The sequence below is a fragment of the Cervus canadensis genome, chromosome X (assembly GCF_019320065.1).
Source record: "Cervus canadensis isolate Bull #8, Minnesota chromosome X, ASM1932006v1, whole genome shotgun sequence".
In the NCBI taxonomy this organism is placed as follows: Eukaryota; Metazoa; Chordata; class Mammalia; order Artiodactyla; family Cervidae; genus Cervus; species Cervus canadensis.
The window spans coordinates 52,868,675-52,876,258 of record NC_057419.1 but is presented as its reverse complement, the minus strand read 5'-3'; the positions used below and the strand labels follow the sequence as shown (position 1 = coordinate 52,876,258).

Sequence of the window (7,584 nt, the reverse complement as noted above, 5' to 3'; positions counted from 1 at the left end):
TTTTTTTTTTTTTTTTTACTTTTCAAATATAAGCATTTAATGCTATAAATTTTCCTCAACATGGCTTCATCTTTGTCACACAAATTTTGATATATTGTATTTTCATTTAACTAATGTAATTTGTTTTTCTCTGGAGAGTTCCTCTTTGATCCATAGATTACTTAGAAGTGTATTGTTTAGTTTCCATTTGTTTTCTATTCATTCCTAGTTTAATTTCACTGTGGTCAAAGAATATACTGTATATGGCTTCAGTTCTTTTAAATTTGTTCAGGTTTGTTTTATAGCCCACGATATAGTCTATCTTGGTAAATGTTCAATGAGCACTTGAAAATAACGTGCATCCTACTGTTAGGAGAAGTAGTCTATAAATGTAGATTGGATATTGTTGGTTGATGGTAATGTTGAATTTTTCAATATCCTTAATTATTTTCTGTCCAATTGTTCTATTAATTGCTCAGAGAGGAGCGTTGAAGTCTCCAAGATTAACTGTGTATTTCTGTATTTTTCCTTCCAGTTCTATCAGTTTCTGCTTATGCATTTTACATTCTGTTGTTTGATATACATAGATTTAGGATTGTTAATTCATCGTGGTAGGTTGTTGACCCTTTTATCATTTGGCAATCTTGTTCTCTTTCTCTAGTAAATTTCTTTGCTTTGAAACCTGCTTTATCTGGTATTAATTAATATAGCCATTCCTTCTTTGTTTTGATTAGTATTTACATATATTTCCTATCCTTTTACTTTCAACCTCTATTATTTTATTTGATGTGAGTTTCTTTTGACTATATGTAGTTGGGTCATGTGTTTTTATGCAGTCTGCCAGTCTCATCTTTCAATTGGTATATTTAGACTATTTAAATTTAGTGTAGTTATTGATGTGTTAGGGCTTAAGTATAACATTTTATTTAATTTTCTCTTTGTACTCTTTTTTTCTTAACTTACTGTGGGTTACTTAAACATTTATTAGAATCCCATTTTTATTTATATCTAGTTTTTAGGTATATCTCTTCATATAGACATTTTAGTGGTTGCTATAGGTATTACACTGTATATACATAAATTATCTCAGTCTATTGGTGTTGTCATTTTACCATTTTGGGTGAAGTATAGAAAATTTATCTCCTTTTACAACCCTCTATCCTCCCTGATTTATAATAAAATTGTTTTCAATATTTATGCTACATACATTTACAGTCCTATCAAGTATTGCTATAATTTTTGTTTCCACCATCAAACAAAATCTAGAGAACTCAAGAGGAAAAGGAAGTCTATTATTTTTACCCATTTTTCATGATGTTTTCTTCCTTCCTGATAGTTCAGGATTTCTTCTCTTGTCATTTCCTTTCTTTTAGGGAACTTCCTTTAGCCATTATTTTAGAATAGGCCTGCCAGTGATGAATTCTCTCAGTTTTTCTTCATCTGAGAATGTCTTGATTTCCCTTTCATTACTGAAAGATATTTTCTCTGGATATAGGGTTCTGGGTTGATAGCTCTTTTCTTCCAGCACTTGAAAAATATTGTGCCACTTCTTTCTGGCTGCACTGATTTATGATGAGAATCATGTCTTTCAAGTAATTATTCCTAAACAGGTAAGATATTATTTATCTCTCTCCGCTTTTAACATTTTCTTTTGTCTTTAGCTGAGACTTCTGGCTAAGATGTGTCTTGGTATGAATTTCTTTGGGTTTATCCTGTTAGAGTTTGCTTAGCTTCTTGAATTTCCAGGTTTATGTCTTTTGCCAAATTTGGGGAGTTTTCAGGTACTATTTATTCAAGTAGTTTTTTAGTCCTGTTTTTTCTCTCTTCTCTCTTTCTGGGACTCCAGTGCCATTAATGTTAGATATTTCATTATAGTCCCATAAGACCTTAAATTCTCTTTATTTTTTTCAGTCTGTATTCTTTCTGTTGTTCATAATGGATAATTTTTATTGCTCTGTCTTCAAGTTCACTGATTCTTTTGTTCCCTTCATTATGGTATTGAGACGATTCATCTAGATTTTTATTTTGAATATTATAATTTTAAGTTCTAAAATTTCCATTTGGTTCTTCTTCATATTTTCTATTTCTTTGATAGGAATTTCTATTTTCTCATTTGTTTCATGCATGTCTATAGTTGCTCATTGAAGCCTCTTTATTATGGTCAATTTCTCATTTGATTCTAAGATTTTTGTCATTGTGATATTGGTGTCTATTGATTATCTTTTTAAATTCAGTTTGAAATCTTTATTCTTTGTATGACAAATGATTTGCAATTTAAATCTGGACATTTTGAGTATTATGTTATGAAATTTTGGGTCATATTTAAAGTTTCCATTTTAGCTGGCTTCTTTTGACACCACTCTGGCAGGGGGAAGGAGTTGCTGCCTCCATGCTGGCATGTGGAGGTAAAAGTCCAGATTCCCTGTTGAAATTTACTAATACTCAAGGAGGGAGGCCCCTTTCTCCTGCTAAATCTGTCCTTGGTGTTTCCCATGTGGCCTCCTTTGACACCACAGAGAGCAGAGTGGCCTCCTTACTGCTGGGTGGTAGTGAAAGTTCTAACTCTCCATTAGGCCCCCTCTGACACCACCTAGAAGGGAAAAAAGTAGAAGCAGTGACAGATTTTTTTCTTGGGCTCCAAAATCATTGCAGACAGTGACTGCAGCCATGAAATTAAAAGACTTGCTCCTTGGAAGAAAAACTGTGACAAACCTAGACAGCATGTTAAAAAGCAGAGACATCACTTTGCCAACAAAGGTCTGTATAGTCAAAGCTGTGGTTTTCCTATAGTCATGTACATATGTGAGAATTGGACCATAAAGAAGGCTGAGCACCAAATAATTGATACTTTTGAACTGTGGTGTTCAAGAAGACTCTTCAGAGTCCCTTGGACAGCAAGAAAATCAAACCAGTCAATCTTAAAGGAAATCAACCTTGAATATTCATTGGAAGGAATGATGCTGAAGCTAATACTGTGGCCACCTGATGTAAAGGCTGACTCGTTGGAAAAGACCCTGATGCTGGTAAAGATTGAAGGCACAAGGAGAAGAGGGAGGCGGAGGATGAAATGGTTAGATGGCATCACTGACTCAGTCGACATGAATTTGAGCAAACTCCAGGAGACAGCGGAGGACAGAGGAGCCTGGGGTGCTACAGTCCATGGGGTCACAAAGACGCAGACACAGCTTAGTAACTGAACAAGGACGACACACCTCAGTAGGGAGAGGGAGTGGCTCCTTGTTACCACAGGTGGGATTACATTCTCTTTCTTCTTACATGGTCCCCATTGACATTGTGAATAGAGGAGGGCTTGCTACCACTCAGCATGGATGAAAATCCTATCCTAGTATTCAGTCTTTTCTGCTACCACCTTGGCCATGGTGATGTCAGAAAAGATTTCAGTATAGCCTGGCCATAGCAAGCTCTGGGAGTTGGTGATGGACAGAGAAGCCTAACATGCTGCAGTCTATGGGGTCACAAAGAGTTGGACACGACTGAGCAACTGAACTGAACTGATAGCCTGACCAGGGTAGAAGTCTCGGCTCTCCACTTAACTTTTGTTGGTGTGAGTGGAGATGCTGGTCACAGTTTTTCTGTGGTGTTTGGTTGGAGTAGAGCAGTTATATCTAAAAGTTTTCTGTCTTGCTTGTCTATCCCCATCCTGGTTCTCTGCATAGGAAAAACAGACTTCTTTTGGGATTTATTTTGTCTGTGCCCATTAGCATACCCATTGTTGCTTCTCAGCTCCAAGCCTGGGTTATATAACTCAAAAAGAAAATCCAGGAAACTTATGACTATATTTTCCTTGGAATGGAAGTTCTCTTAATCAGTCAGCTTTTTTTAGTATAATAAATGTCTAGCATAGATGTGGAGCAACAGGAACTCTCATTCATTGTTGGTGGGAATGCAAAATGATATAGCCACTATGGAAGATTGTTTGGCAGTTTCTTACTAAATATACTCTTACCATAAAATCCAGCTGTTGCACTCCTTGGCATTTACCCAAATGAAATTGATACTTGTGTTCACTCAAAAACATGCACATGGATGTTTATATAAGCTTTATTCATACTTGCCAAAACTTGGAAGCAACCAAGATATCCTTCAGTAGGTGAATGGATAAATAAACCATAGTATATCTAGACAAAGTGATATTACTCAGTGTTAAATATATTGATACATGAGCTATCAAGCTATGAAAAGACATGGGAAAATCTTAAATGTGTATTACTAAGTGAAAGAAGCTGATCTGAAAAGGCTTACTGTATGATTCCAGCTATATGACATTCTTGAAAAGGCAAAACTATAGAAACAGTTAAAATACTTGTCTAGGGTTACAAGGGAAGAAGGAAGGGATGAAAAGGCAGAACACAGAGGAATTTCAGGGCAGTGAAACTGTTCTGATGATTCTCTAATGTTAGAAACAGTGTAATTATGTGTTTATCCAGACCCATAGAATGTACAACACCAAGAGTGAATCCTAATGTAAACTATAGACTTAGGGTGATTATATTGTACCAAGGTAGGTTTATCACTTGTAACAAATGTACCATTTTGGGGAAGAATGTAGATAATGAGGAAGATTACGCATGTGTAGGGGCAAGAGGTGTATGGGAAATGTCTGTACCTTATTTTTGCTGTGAATCTAAATCTATACTAAAAAATAATATTTGGTATTTTCTTTCTTTTTAAAAAATTTTTATTGGATTATGGTTGATTTACAATGTTTTGTTAGTTTCAGGTGTACAGCAAAGTGAATGTTATACACATAAAAGTCCAATGTCTTTAAAAATAGCTAAACTAAACAAACCTTCAGCAACAAAGGTGTTTGTTTTAGCTGATGAAAGAAACATGAATCCTGAAGGCAGTCATTATTTTTCACCAGCCCTTTTTATTTAATAGCTTCTTCAAGCCTCAGTCTTAAACTTGGATCCTGATGATTATGCCAATCCTGGATCTTATTGCAAGTGTCAAGATCTCTTCTGGGGATTTGTCCCTGAACTGCCAGCTCTGGACTTCAGGCCAGTTTCTATTTTGAGTGAAAGCTCCAATCTAGCAAGAGTACATTGATTGCTTTCCAGCTAATCAAAGGGAAAGCATTGGTTTGCTGTTCTGGCATCCTTGTTCAGCTAAAAATGATTATGTCTCTGGCTCCTAATGCAAAGATATATTCTTCCTTCTTTTCCTGTGATGATGGGGCAGAATATCCTTCAATTTTGTTAAGTATAAAGTTAATGTATGCCTTTGAATAGTCTTTGAGGAGTTATACAGGGTATTTTTTTCACCCTAGGGGAAAGAGCAGAATATTACCTGCCCTCCTCTTTCTCTCAGTCATAAAATTTGTGTGATTTAAATTTACATACAGAGAAAGTTACTTACCTGAGGTTGTATGTCTTTGCACTTCAGAAATAGATTTCTTAAAGTATACCCATGTCCCTTCCAACAGAATGGAACATTTGAAACAAAAATTTAAAACTAGTCTTGGTACACAATTTTGTATGAAATTAGGAAAATTTTCTCTTGTGATATACTTCCTTCTCTCTCTCTCTGTGTGTGTGTGTCTGTGATTCTTTGCTACTCTGTACTTCTTGAGAGAACCTTGAGGTTTAAAAAACTAAAAGTTTAAGTAGAGAGAATTCTCTGATGGTCCAGTGGTTAGGACTCTGTGCTTTCACTGTAGGGAGCCTGGGTTTGATCCCTGGTCAGGGAACTAAGAGGCCACCAAAAAAAAAAAAAAAAGGTTAAGTGGAAGAGGGCACTCATGAAGTGATAGAGACTATAATTGATCTCTTACATGATCACAATTTTGATTAATCTCTCAGAACTGAAAGAATTGCTAGAAGCCCCTTTCCATGCCACAGTAAAAAGAATTTCTTCTTTCCTCCCTGATACTCATCAGGCTGAACACTTGCCAGAGCCATTGGTTTGCCATAACTGGACAGGGAAAGTAGCTCTGTGTTGTTTGTGTATTACATCCCAGGATCTGAGTGATTTGCTTGGCTGAGATCTCATGTGATCATGAGAATTTAGTTAGTAATGGCACTGTGACATCTATTGAATTTTCACCAAAGTTGTACGAAGTATATATTACTTGAGAAAACCAAGGCTCAAAATGGACATGTCAGTTGTCTAAAGCCATATAGCCAATAAGTGCCAGAGCCAGGACTTGAATCTGGTCTCTGTGTGTGACTCCAGAATCCATCTCTTTTTCCTGTATTCACATTGCTGTGAATTCCAGTCATGGGAAATCTATCATAGTTCTACAACTCACTGAGATAGTCATGTATCCATTTTCTACCAAGTAGTTCATTTGAAAATGTTAAGACTAGTAAGGGATGAACTGAGTTCTCCACAGGGATTTGGATTCAGGCTGAAGGGTTTTTCCAAGGTGCTTTCCCATCTAAGTTTGAAGAAATACAATCAGAACTATGATTACTTTCAGATTTAATAGACATACTGTAAATGTCAGTTCTGTCCTCCTATCCCAGCACTTACTACAGATCAGATGCTTGTAGATCAGGTGCTTGGAGCTCTCAAATACATCATGTTATTTAATCATCACAGCTCTGTTATGAGGTATAGGGATGAACATATCTCCATATTACAGGTGAGAAGACAAAGGTACAAAGAAATGAAGTAACTGACATGTCCATTATCTCATAGTCAGGTCCATCTAACTCCATGGTATTGAAATAATAATTTGCTCTCTATAATACCTTATTTGGTTCCTACCTACCTATCTATTTTACTTCTGTCTCTGTAACATTTTCAGAAGCTTTAAATTGGATATTTTAGTTGAGATCTTCAAGAAATCCTCTTATGACATTAAAAATCCATAGGCTGTGCGTGCTTTCTCACTTGCCTCACCTTGTTAGTATTATCTTCAGCAGTAAGCTTGCACCTCAGTAGAGCTCAGAGCAAAAGAAAGTGTAAGTTGCTCTGAGAGGACAGTCACCCAGGCCTTAGCTTTGCCTTGACCTGGAATGCTTGCTCATCTTGACAGAATAATCTGAGTTAATCAGCTCATGGATAGGGTGAAAGTTAAGGTTCTAGGTGTGGGTCTGTTTGCAGCTGAACTTATGGGTTTTGGCATCTTAATTAAGGGATTCAATAGCCATCTGTAGGTGAAGACATCTTCCTTTCTCAGCTGAAGCTGGGTCAGTCTCAGTCAGTGGGAAAATGTTGTCATTTGTATTCTGCATTCCCCATGTTTCTTTGGGTTGTGCTATGTTTAATAAAGTGTGCATTAGGAGATATTGAAAAAAGAGTTTTTTAGTCTTTTTCTCCCAATAAGTTTAAACTGTTTCCAAAGTGCCTGTGTGTATATGTAAGTGTGTGTTAGACAAATTACTCTGAGGAAGTTGACACCTCATTATGTGTAGGTTATTGCATTTGTGGAACAAAAATCTCCCTTAATATATATCTCCCTTGATATGTCTATGTGTCATAAAAATTAATTCACTTGATATGAATGTGTTTTCATTTTGGGTGTCTTTAATAGGGAAATATATTCTAGTAGGTTAGTTTATAATGTTTCTAAATAATAAATCATAAGCACAGTAAAAGAAAACAGCTGAAATGTGAATATTTGAGAGTCAATTATAC

The 7,584-nt window shown here is 36.0% G+C and overlaps 1 protein-coding gene across 5 annotated transcripts in view; it reads left to right on the top strand.

Moving 5' to 3' along the window:
• SHROOM4 (shroom family member 4) overlaps positions 1-7,584 on the top strand; it is a 230,153-nt gene that overhangs the window by 141,666 nt on the left and 80,903 nt on the right. The window contains exon 1 of one of the 5 annotated variants that reach the window (XM_043457872.1): positions 1,401-1,589. The exons of the other annotated variants lie outside the window; for them this stretch is intronic. The gene's annotated coding sequence lies outside the window, so the exon portion shown is untranslated. Of the gene's footprint in view, positions 1-1,400; positions 1,590-7,584 lie in introns of those variants that run through there. 5 annotated transcript variants of the gene reach the window in all.